At 39.3% G+C, this 13,141-nt stretch overlaps 1 protein-coding gene across 1 annotated transcript in view; it reads right to left on the bottom strand.

Annotated features, from left to right (window-relative positions):
* The window catches only part of fat3a (FAT atypical cadherin 3a), a 570,475-nt gene that overhangs the window by 118,546 nt on the left and 438,788 nt on the right, over nucleotides 1-13,141 (bottom strand). The gene's annotated exons all lie outside the window — the stretch shown is intronic.

The following is a 13,141-nucleotide window of genomic DNA, read 5'->3' as shown; positions in this document are numbered from 1 at the left end:
TTATAATTGTTTACAGTGTACGATCTGCTATTTCTTGCCAACAGCTAATTGCGTGGGGGCAGTATTTACACGCCACACAGATTAGGGTTTGGGTAGTTGAGACATCTCAACTTCCTGGTTTTGGTGGGACCCAAATCATGCCAACCCTAGATATGGAATTTGAGAAAGCTAGCTTTCCCACCGCTGAGTCCAGTGGCTGTTAGCGAGGGGCTAACAAACGCATCTAGTAAAAAGGTTTCAATTGCATAATGGTGCTGATGTTCAACTAAACTAAAAATGCTTTGTTGATGATATTTATTCATACTCAGTGTTTGAGGCTTCTCACTTAAGTGTCCAACAATAATCAGCCAGGATTGATGGATTCCAGTTGCCCTGATACAATTTCTCCATGACCACAATTGTCCTGATGGAACCTTTCACCATGTTCGTCGCAGACAGTGCCAAGGTTTGCTGGGAAGAAGTCTAAATGGGCATGCAGAAAATTAATCTTTAGTGACATGTTGCACTTCATCGTTTTGAATGCTTGAAGCAGGTTGTCAACCAGCTGCAAGTAGTTTGGTGCTTTATAGTTGCCAAGCAAGTTTTCACCAACATCCTTGAATGCCTTCCATGCAATTTTCTTGGGTCCCACTGGAAGTTCTTTGAATTGTCTGCCATTGACAACCTGCTTGATTTGTGGGCCAACAAAAATACCTTGCTTAATCTTGGCATCGGTTATTCTGAGAAACATCTGTCTCAAATATCAAAATCCTTCATGAAAGCTTAAAGTCTTTCTAAAACCTGTCCTGCTATACAACATCCATCCTATTTAAAATGCCGAGGCATGCCTTGACAAAATAGAAAGTTTTTCAGCTTACATTTTGACCAACATTTTAATTGACATAAATTATGAATTGAGTAACAACCATGGGCGATTTCAAAGCGATGGTGCATGATAGGGAAATTTCATGGTGATTTTCATGTTCAGCAGCCCAAATCCATAAGGTATACCCAAAAGGATTCAGGAAGCATAATCTTTGCTGCCCAGTGTAATGGACTCCCTTTATACTATGCTGTCAATGATGGCATCCTCCAAATCTTTATTTTCAATGTAGCATTCAAGATGGTAGTCGATAAGTTCAAATTCTTCACAGTTGCTAACCTGTTGAAGTAGTGAAATCATTTAATTTTTCTGAATTATGTGGACATCATCAATACAGAGGCTGTGTAAAGAAGGGCCAGAGTTGCCTCTACTTCCTGAGGAGACTGAGGTCCTTTGGAGTGTACAGGCCTCTCTTTCATATGTTCTACCAGTCTGTTGTCACCAGTACAATTTTCTATGTGGTGGTGTACTGGGACTATGGCATCAACACGGGTACACGGGTGATGCCAACAGGCTCAATAAACTGATAAGAAAGGCTGGTTCTTATATAGGAGTCAAACTGGACACACTGGCGGCTGTGGTAGAACAAAGGATCCTACACAATATCCTGGCAATTCAGGACAATGTTTCTCACCCTCTGCATGCCACTTTGGCTGAACAGAGGTGTACTTTCAGTAATAGACTAAGACTGGTCCAAAGAGTGCTATATGAGGTTGTTCTTACCTTCAGCCATTAGTCAACCTATAGCTGGAGAAGTGATGACAGTCTCCTGTTAGACTGTTTACCATACCCTCCCATGGCAGACACCCTGTGCAATACTACCATCACTTGTTATCTGGACTGGGAGAATGTGCACCCTTTTCTCTATAATATTATGGCCATCCTTGCACTACAAGTTTATCAGTGTGAATTTGAGATCTTGTAATCTTTGACTTGTAGATCTTGTACATCTCATTTTTAAGGTAACTTTTATTTATAGTTTTCTTACTTCTCTTCTAATATTTGTCTATCCGTACACTTGTAATGCTACTGTGACACTGTAATTTCCTTTGGGATAAATAAAGTATCTATCCATCTTTTCTCTTTGGAGTGAAGGAGGACGTGACTTAATAAAGATATATAATATTATAAGAGACATTGATAGCAAATCATTAACAGATCATCCTTGATGAATGGTGGAGTAGGCTTGATGGATCTATGTCTTACAGTTTTATCGAGTGGAGATCCAGCACTCTTTTCCCAGGGTGGAAATACCTAATATGAGGGCATAATTTTAAGGTGATTGGAGGAAAATATAGGGATTAAGTCAGGGGCAAGTTTTTTATCCCCAGAGAGTGGTGGGTACGAGGAACATGCTGCTAGCGATAGTGGTAGAGGCAGATATGTTTAAGAGACTCTTAGACAGATGGATGAAAGAAGGGAAGGGTTAGGCTAATCTTGGAGTAGGTTAAAAAGTTGTCACAACATTGTGGGCCGAAAGGCCTGTACTGTTCTATATGATACGAATAAAAATGAATGGCAAAGTAGTTTGCTTTTTAGATACAAGATTAAATTTAATGTTTTCAAATTAATGAAATTAATTGGTGATTAGTATCTAATTATTGACATTAAAACATATTGCCAAATGATAACCAGTGTCGCTTATTTCTACCTACTATTGTAACAAGAATTATTTCACTGATTATTCATCATTGCCAGACAATTATTACAATTATGCAGATATATTAGTAGTTCCTCAGGATATGGATGTTGACAAGAACACTGGTTATCTTTAGTTGCCCTGCGAAGGTGATTGTGAACCATTTACTTGAACTTTAACGACTATTCTTTGTGGTAAATACATAATTTACTGAGCCCCATGGAAGCTCCTTCACCAACTCACACAGCCCCAGTGATTTCAGTCTTTCAGGCCAATCTGAGTGGACCCTTCAGGAGAGTGAACTCTCGGAAAGCATGCGGCCCTGACAGGGTATCTGGTTGAATATTAAAGCCCTGTGCTGATCAACTGACTGGAGATTCACACGATATCCTCAGCCTTGCGCTTGGCAGTCTGAGGTACCCACCTCTTCAAGCAGGCTTCAGTTATCCTGGTGCCGAATAGGAATGCGGTAACCTGCCTCAATGAATATCATCCAGTAGCATTTACATTCACTGTGATGTTGCTTTGACAGGTTAGTGATGAAGCAGATCAGCTCCTACTTGGATCCACTCCAATTTGCCTACTGCTACAACACAGCAACAGCAGATGCTATTTCATAGGCTCTTCACTCAATCCTGATAGATATGGACAGCAAAGATGTATGCATCAAGATGGTCTTCATTGATTACAGCTCGGCATTAAATTCTATTATCTCCTTAAGACTAATCAATAGACTTCACGTCCTTGGCCTCAATACCTCTTTGTGCAGCTTGATCTGCAATGTAATGCAATGCAATGCAATCTTGTCAGTTTGGATTAGTCACAACATCTCCTGCAAAATTGCCCTCAGCACAGGTGCACCCCAAGGCTGTGTTATTAGCTCTCTGCTTTACTCACTTTATACTTGACTGTGATGCTAAGCGCAGCTCCAATGTCATAGTTAAGTTGCCAACAACACCACTGTGGTTAGCTGAATCAGGGGTGGTTATGAATCAGTAGTTAGGAGGGAGATTGAAAATCTGGCTGAGTGGTGGATGTCAGGATGAGGAAACCAGAGGTCTGTGAACCAGTCCTCAATGGGGCATCAGAGGTGGAGAGGGTCAGCAACTTTAAATTCCTAGTTATCATTTCAGAGAATCTGTCCTGGGTTGAACACATAAGTGCCTTTATGAAGGAAGCACAGCAGCACCTCTACTATCTTAGAAGGTTACGAAGATTTGGCATGTCATCTAAAGATCTATCGATGTTTGGTGGAGAGTATATTGACTGGTTACGTCATAGCCTGGTATGGAAATACCAATGGCCTTGTAAAGAAATGCCCACAAAAAGTAGAGGCTACAGCCCAGTCATCACGGGTATAGTGCTCTCCACGACTGAGCTGATATACACAAAGTGTCATCGCATGAAAGCAGCATCCATCATGAAGACCCCTACCACCCAGGCAGTGCTTTCTTCTTGTTGCAGCCATCAGAATGAAGATACAGGACCTACACCACCAGTTTCAACCATCAGGCTCTTGAACCAGAGGGGATAACTTGTGCCATCCCTGAACTGTTCCCACTGAACTGGACTCACTTTCAAGGAATCTTCATCTCATGTTCTTGATAGTTATTGCTTATTTATTTATTACTGTTATTACATATATTTCTCTTTCTTTTTTATTTGCACAGTTTGTTGTTTTTTTGCATATTGGTTGTTGTCTGCTCTGTTGGGTGTGGTCCTTCATTGATTCTATTGTGTTTGTTATATTTACTATGATTGTCCACAAAAGAAAAGGAATCACATGGTTGTATATGGTGACATACATGTCCCTTGATAATAAATTTCTTTGAACTTTGAAAATTGTAATGTAGTTACAAGCTAATGACTTTGCTATGTGATGAAGTCCACATAAATTTAGGTCCAAGGAAAATGGAGATATAGTTGGCTTTTTGATGACAATCCAGGAATTTTATAATTACTTTTATTATAATAATTTAACTATGATTTCCTTGGTTCATCAGACTGAATGGTTTCTTATATCATAGCTCCAAGTTTTTACATTTTAATACAGTAAAATCCACACTACCACCCCTATAATGAATTCAACTAGTAGTTCAAATTTTGGAATGTAAAGTTTAAGGCAGTATTACAAAACCACACTCATTTAGACTATTCTTAGGATGTTGTGAAGTAAAGGCTACCTGGGCAACTTTGGATTCATGCTTTAAGGTAGGACCAAAGTCAGATTTTTTTGCCACCACAAAAGGCAGAATTAAACAGGACATATTATATTAATAACCTGGGGGGAAAATAAGGCATTGCATTCTTATGTTGAGATTGGAACAAACTTTGGAAAGTCAAGTGAAAACTAAGAAAATGGATGGCAAAAATTAAGCCTTGTAGCAATTTTTGTTTGTTTGATGGATAACGTTCATTAAATGGACTGATATTTGGTGTTAGTAACAATAATGAAATATGCAGTAAATTTACTTGCAATACAGCAATTTGGGAAAACACCAAAACTAAATGCGAAGATTTGGGAAATAACGGAAGAGTTAAGAAAAACTACTCAATGCTGAAATGAAATAAAATAATAAAAGGGGGAGATGAGCAACGGGAAGAAGTTAAAATCATTATGACAAAATAAATAAATTAAACTTGTTTTAAGTCTATCTTGCAGTTTCGTAAGATTAATATTTCAACAATAAAACTATTTTAAAATGCTTTCAATAGGATTATCACTAACATTTGCTTTGGTTTTAATCATTGTTAGAGTATAACTAAAAGCCACCCATATTTCTGTTCATCAGCTTGTAGACTAATGGTTTAAGCAGTGAAATATGGCATATGCAAATTGCAATCATTAATTCTCACATATGGTGGGTCATAATCATAATTCACCCTGAAAGTACTTTAAGTACCACCCATAGATCATCTGACATCAGACCCAATAGTAGTTACTACAAAAACTGATTTGCTCCTTGCCAGCATGTAACAAATCATAAAGCATAAAGTCAATTGGCAACATCATCCATACAGAATCCCAAACATATGGACTTGAATCTTGATGAACTTTTTTGTGGAATGGGTTAGAAATTGTCAGTTAATGTCAGGTTTTTGTAGATTTCATTAATGCATTTTATCAAAACTCTGCATTGTGTTCATGCAACACATTTCTATCTATGTGGTCTCTGCTTTTTGTATGGCTGACACGTACAATCACAAAGGCTACCAGGCATATCCACTGGTGTCAAATGGTGTGTAATTCATACTTTGACATCTCTTGTGCCTGCCAACAATGTGAGACATTCATACTGAAGATGACTTTAACTACAGAATAGATGCCTACTTCAGAATTAGTTGAAAGGAGACTTGATCTTTCTTACCTTCTGCCATCAAGTCTGAGGCTCCCCTTGTTTAACACAGAGATGTATCTTTAAGTAGTTTTCTCTCATCTTTCCTGAAGTCCCTGATTATATGTCTGACCTTTCTCACCCTCAGAGTCTGACCTCATTTCCTAACTACCTATCCAGCAGACACCCCACTGACATCAAATCACACATCATAGAAGCACAGAAACAGGCCACTTGGTGTAACTCATCTACACTGATCATTGCCTACCTGAGGTAATCCTATTTGGCTGTAATTGGGCCATAAACCTCTGGGTATTTTCTTTTTATATACCTGTCTGAATGCCTTTTAAACATTGTAATTGTAACACTTCCTTAGGCAACTTGTTCCAAATACCCACACCCTCTGAATGAAAACAATGTCCCTTAGGTCACCTTCAAAACTTTCCTCTTTCACCATAAGTGTCTGAGTCCCTGCCCTGGGAAACACACGGTGACCATTCACCTTAACCTTGCTCATGATTTCATAGAACTTTAAAAAGTAATGACTCAGGGTCCTATGCCCCAGGGAAAAAAACAACCCTTACCTATTTAGCCTCTCCTTGTATCTCAAGTCTTCTGGTCCCAGTACGTACTTGTGAATCTTTTCCACCCCCTTTCCAGCTAAGACAGGTTCATCAACATCTTGTTTGTGAAGTTGTAACATGATGTTCCAAGTTTTGTACAAGTGCCCTGACTGCTGAAGTCAAGCATGCCAACCCTTCTTCACCACCCTGTATGACTGTTGCTACTTTCAAGCAACTGTCTACATGTACGCCTAGATCTCCCAGTTCCACATTCTCAACCCCCCAATGCTCTCGGGCAGTCCATGATACTCGCAATGTCTGCAACACTTCCTTTATAATGCCTTGAACATTGTCCAATTGTCAATGATGGAACTTCTTCATGGATGCAGCTCATTGAAAACTGTACAGATACACCCCCACCCACTCCTGTCAGAGCCCTCTCCCACGCCTACAAAGCTTTAATTTGCTTTTTCAGGCATGGCTGAATTTCAAACCTTTCTCTCTGTTGCAGAAATATACCCAGTAACGTAATATATAATGATATTTTCCCATGGCATTTTGCCAAGACCTGAAAGAGTATTAAGGCTGCAATATCATTCCAAATGAAGTATCTTCCAGTTTCCAGGGAGCAGTAAGATTAGCTTTGTATGAAATAAGACAAGCAGTAATTTTGATGTAGCTCAATTAATGCTTAATGAACTTTGAAAGACACTTAACTACAATGCTTCAAAATACTTCCTTCAATGTAATGTTACACAATGGCACTGCACACTTTACTCACAGGAGAGAAACAATAGCAGATGGTGACATCCTGGACTGAATTCTCTCAGGTTTTAACAATCTTACCCATTTTTTTTTTCTGGATAACTTTATTTGTTATTTCTCCAGTGGAAGAATCAAAATTCTCTAGTGGACAAGTTAATCTTATACATAATTAGAGCTGACTTGTCATCAGTTCTGCTGCTCATGATAATTATGTCCTGCTCAAGTGTACATGTCACACAAAGACATTGTTGTTGTCTTAATAGGTGACCCTGAACTAAATTCTCTCTTTATTTAAGGATTATTGCATTAACCTACTCACAAATTCTAAATGTAGTCAGAGCTACAAATCATCACTGAAATACATTGAGAATTTAAATTAAAGCAGCATTGAATGGAATGCCGTTGACAAAATACTTTTCAAATTTCTGCACAGATCACTTTGTTTGGGTGGGCAGGAAGTTATGAAATCAATTTGTTTGCAGGTCAGTTATTTTCTTCAGTTTTGAATCATATAGCACAAAGAGCCATTTGGCCTCTTTGAAGGAGTTAAGAATTAAGAAACTCCTATAAAAATAGTGCTGCCAATTGAAATTTCTGGTTAACATAGCAGAGCAGAATTAGGAATATGTATGAGTCTCTTTGTGCCAGGAGGAATATTGAACTTCTCAATGGCTAGAGGGATTTTCATTCACACTAGACTGGTGCAAAACTCCCCTGACATAACATCAACGACTATGCAACTCTACCCTGATTTTCAACCTCACCAGCTGAAAAATACCATTTCATTCTCATAATGAATGATCAGACATTAATAGGTGAATAAACTCTTCTCAGGCTGCTAGTCGAGTAATTTAAACCGATGTTTCATTACCAAACTTTGCCATTTTCATCAGGGATGATGCCTGGGCATGTCTGGCCCAGTGGTATTTATAAAACATAGAATAGTACCGCACATCACAGGCCCTTCGGTCCACAATGTTGTGCTGACCCTCATCCCTGCCTCCCATATAACCCCCCACCTTAAATTCTTCCATATACCTGTCTAGTAGTCTCTTAAATTTCACTAGTGTATCTGCCTCCACCACAGACTCAGGCAGTGCATTCCACGCACCAACTGCTCTCTGAGTGAAAAACCTTCCTCTAATATCCCCCTTGAACTTCCCTCGTCTTACCTTAAAGCCATGTCTTCTTGTACTGAGGCGCTGGCTGTCCACTCTGTCTATTCCTCTTAATATCTTGTACACCTCTATCATGTCTCTTCTCATCCTCCTCCTCTCCAAAGCCCTTAATCTGTACCCCTGTCGTCTGTCCCTTCTGATTGGTTAGCCCTCATCTAAACAGGCTTCTGCTATCCCACCTTGTTCACAATCGAATTCTAGTTCTTACGAAGAGAGACCTCTGTCTTTGTTAAAATTGTTTTCCTCTAGTTTTATTTCAATGGCATTCTTCACCAGGCAGTACAGGACCTTAAAATGACTGACAGAAAAGCCAAGAAAAAAAAAACAATGTGGAGGAACCCTTTCTTACTGACTGACTTCCCTACATTTCCACGGTTTCTGGAAGGGTCATCAAGATGCTGAAAAAATACCAATACCATCCACAAACCCATAAGGAAACTCAAATCACAGTTTACGCAGGTAAAAGATGACTTAGGACTCAGGACAGCTGGCATTTATAGGAAATATCAGCCAGACGGGATGCACAGTGGAAACCCACATCAAGGAGCACAGGAGGTGTATCTGTGTGGGTTAACTGGAGAAATCGGTGGTATGGTCATAGGGTTGACTTCGACAGTACAAAACTACTGTGCCATGCCAATGACTTTTGGAACCGCCTGCTGAAGGAAGCCACTGAAATAAAACTAAAGGAAAAGAATTTTAACAAAGACAAAGGTCTCGTTCCAAGTAAGAACTGGAATTCGATTGTAAACAAGGTGGAATAGTTAAAACCTGATTGGATGAGGACTAACCAATCAGGAGGGTCAGATGACAGGGATATAAATACCACTGGACTAACATCCCCAGGCATCATCCCTGATGAAGTTGGTAGAGTTTGTTATCAAAACATCTGTTAAATTTCCAGCCTATACACGGCTGGAAGCCCAAGAAGTTTATTCGTCATACATGCTGGGAAGACATGAGATCCTTTTTTTTAACTGTTAGTAGTTTGCTTGAAGAAAAAAGACTATCACTCAAAATAGATCTTAGTTATATTCCTTCACAGTGTTCTACAGCTTCACCTCTTACTCTTCATACTGAAGATACTCAACATTCTAACATTTTCATTTTCAATTACTTTTCTGTATTCAAATCTTTGGACAAAATGTAAGTGGCCCAAAGATGGTGGAGACAATACTGGCTGGAACGAGAACATCCATGGGCAAGTGTACAGACTCTCATCACCTAAAATCTTCTCCAGCTGGAATTCAAAAATCACTGACTCTTGAGACTTTGGCAAAAACATGTCCCACAAAGAAAAGTGCTAATTCTGTTGAAAATGATTAACATTTTCTTATTTAAAATAAACAGGGTTGATCACCTGAGGGTCTTTTGCACAAATGCAACATTTTTCCATATGTTTATTTTTAATTTTATAAATTATATGATTGATGCACCATCAGTAACTCTCTGAGACTGGAAGTGAACGATAGGCTTTTATTAGCAGCAAAAAGGGAGCACGACATCCTGGAGACTGAGGGAGGAGCAGTTCCCCAATCGCCTTTATACAGGGGTCTGTGGGAGGAGCCACAGGAGCAGTCAGCAGAGGGGCGTGTCCAGACAGGTATACACATAGTTTACCACAATGATTATATGATAGCCCAGTATCCACAAAATCAGTTGTCCTCAAACAAGAGATTACCATTTCAATTTGATAAAAAGTGTGAAAAAACATTTAAAATGTATAATATATGCTAGATGAAAAAGAAGAGTGAAAAACCTCTTTAAAACTAAAAGCAGTGAATTTTCAACAATATTTACTCTTATTTTGTAGTTGCTCAAAATGTGTCCTAAGCTTTTGTCAACACCATCAGATATATAAAAAAGCAATAAGATCAGGCAACCACATGGTCAACTATATTCCTGAGGACACGCTTTCCACCCTCTGCATCTGCTAAATGCAACAAGGGCAAACAAGCTCCTGTAAGTTTGCTTTTTTTCAATAACTTTTACATATTTATTGATGTTGCCACTGTCACAACCATGACGTGTCAACACTGTCTCTTCAGTATAGAAAGAATTATTTCAAATTATGACATTTTAAGTAGAGACAGCTAGTGACAGAGGGAAAACAAGATAGCTCCTGTATACAACTCATGCATGTCATGTAAAAAAGTGTGTTTCTGTCACTACCATCAGACGTTAACAGCGTCAAGTATTCTGTCTGATGGTGGTGACACATAGTTTGACGGTGCTGTCAAAAACATCCAAATCATCATCAATGGAGGCTTGAATATACAAATGTTTGTAATTTATGATCACAACAAATAGCAATATGGCTTGTAATGTTCCATTAACCTCTTTCTTTACAATATAGCTAATTTCCCCTTTATTTCTTCCACACACAGGCCTACAATATTTCCTTACTATATGTATCCCCAATGACTAAAACCATAAATGAATTTAGTTGCACCATTTCATAATCATTTTATAAAATTTCACCAATTAAACATAATTAAATTCCTAGTAATTTTGCAAAATTTCATAATAATTCCATTAAATTCTGACCTTCCTTTTATGTATTTTAGGAAGTTATGGCTAGGCAGCAGCTGTCAGTGGAGATGCAGAAACAGGGAATACCAGAAAAAGCAGAGAGAGAAAATATATAGTGAGCCAGAGTTAAAGGAGGAATACCTGAGAAAGGAAAAGCAAAGATGGAAGAAGAGTAGAGGATGGGAAGATAAAAACTATCAGTGATTTGAATGAAAGGGAAAAGAGAAAGGCATGGAAACATAGACAGCAAGAGTCAAGACAGCTTAAGAAAAAGGGCCCAGAAACTCCCCCAGATAGTCCACTGGATCAGACTATACAGGAACCAGCTTGCAGTCAGAGGTCTAGAGCAAGGGAAAGGGAAAGAAAGGAAACAAGAGCAAGCTACTTGAGAGAGATGAAAGCTTTGAAAAATAAACTTCAAGATATAATAAAAGATAGGAACAAACTGAAGAAGTGTTGGCGACGAGAGCAAATTAGAAATAAAAAACACAAGAATCACCAAGAAAAAATAACAGAGCAGATGCTACAGGGAAGCAAAATCTTCCATGAGATGGCTGGGAGAAGCCTTTGCAGTACTCAGCTCTAACATATTGCTGAAGGTGACATGCAGACATATGATGCACTCCTTTCTCAACTACTAAAAACTGTACCATCAGGTCATACCTTACAGAAACAGCATCCATTGCAGATCATTGTCATGTTTCTGCAATGATTCACTGATGAGCCAGCGTTTCAGCCCAATAACATTTCAGTTGACTGAAAATACACGTGCCAGGGTACAGGGAGAGGAGAATGATGGCCTTACCACAATGGGGAAGAACAGAGGGCCTTTGGCAATGCTGATGGAGGAAATGGAGCAGGAACCCCAATATGGTCCTGATGGGACTACGACAGATATATCTGCTGGTGTCATTAATTGTGGAGATTGGCTTACAGTCATTTATGACCAAAATTGGTGGTTAGCAAAAGCTGTCACTGTGGATGCTCATCATCCAGATGTTCAAGTGGTGTTTTTCCACCCTCATGGGCCCAACACACGCTTCCATCCAAAACCAGGTGGAAAGGATATGTGCTTCGTACCAGTTGAAGATATTCTGGTCAAACCAATGGAGCAATCATCACCAGATCATGCAAGCAGGACGAGGGAGATCTACCACCTGTCAGCTGAAGTCATGGACTTCATAGAGGAGGAGCATATTAATCGTCTACTTCCTGATAAAGCTGACTGAACGCTTTCGAAGATTTTCAAGCCCAGAAATGGATGGAATTTTTTTTAGTTCCTGATGTGTTTTCTAATGTTTATGCTTAAACATTGCAGTTGTACTGTCGTTTTTACTTTGCTGTTTACTGTTGCTGTTAATATTTACAGAAGGATAAAATGCACATGACAAATTGTTATTTGTTGTACCAAATTGTTAAGTAAAGTTGTTAGGCAAGGAAGCATTGACTTGAGTGGAGAAAAGGTTGGAATTGTTTGCTGTAATTAGGCCACTGCCACGACCATCAGGCCTCAGTCACCACCGTCAGGCCTCAGTCACCATCGTCTGGCCTCAGTCACCACCGTTAGGCCTCAGCCACCACCATCAGGCCTCAGTCACCACCGTCAGGTCTCAGTCACCACCGTCAGGCCTCAGCCACCACCGTCAGGCCTCAGTCACTACCGTCAGGTCTCAGTCACCACCGTCAGGCCTCAGTCACCATCGTCTGGCCTCAGTCACCACGGTTAGGCCTCAGCCACCACCATCAGGCCTCAGTCACCACCATCAGGCCTCAGTCACCACCGTCAGGTCTCAGTCACCACCGTCAGGTCTCAGTCACCACTGTCAGGTCTCAGTCACCACCGCCAGATGAAACTTTCTTTGTTGTAAATCAATATGCTTACAACTTGATCCTCCAAAACAGTTGATTTATTAACGTAATTGTCTCTTTAAAATTAAAAATGTTTTTATGTCCAAAATTGTTATTTTGTATATTTAATGCTAATGATAAAAGTTGCGTGATGTAAGAGTTTTAAAAGGAGTACATGTGAAATAGTATTAAAAAATGAACAAAAGTGAATATTCAACATTTAACAGCATATATGTGTACCTATGGTGTAGACACAATGATGTAAAAGCTCTAAATCTATATAAGACTAAAGAAATAGGAATATTTTTTTCAGAATGGCAGGCAGTGACTAGTGGGGTACCGCAAGGCTCAGTGCTGGGACCCCAGTTGTTTACAATATATATTAATGATTTAGATGAGGGAATTAAATGCAGCATCTC

This window comes from Hypanus sabinus, chromosome 3 (assembly GCF_030144855.1).
Source record: "Hypanus sabinus isolate sHypSab1 chromosome 3, sHypSab1.hap1, whole genome shotgun sequence".
NCBI classification, from domain to species: Eukaryota; Metazoa; Chordata; class Chondrichthyes; order Myliobatiformes; family Dasyatidae; genus Hypanus; species Hypanus sabinus.
Note: the sequence above shows the minus strand (reverse complement) of the source record. Positions and strands in the feature narration are given on the sequence as shown.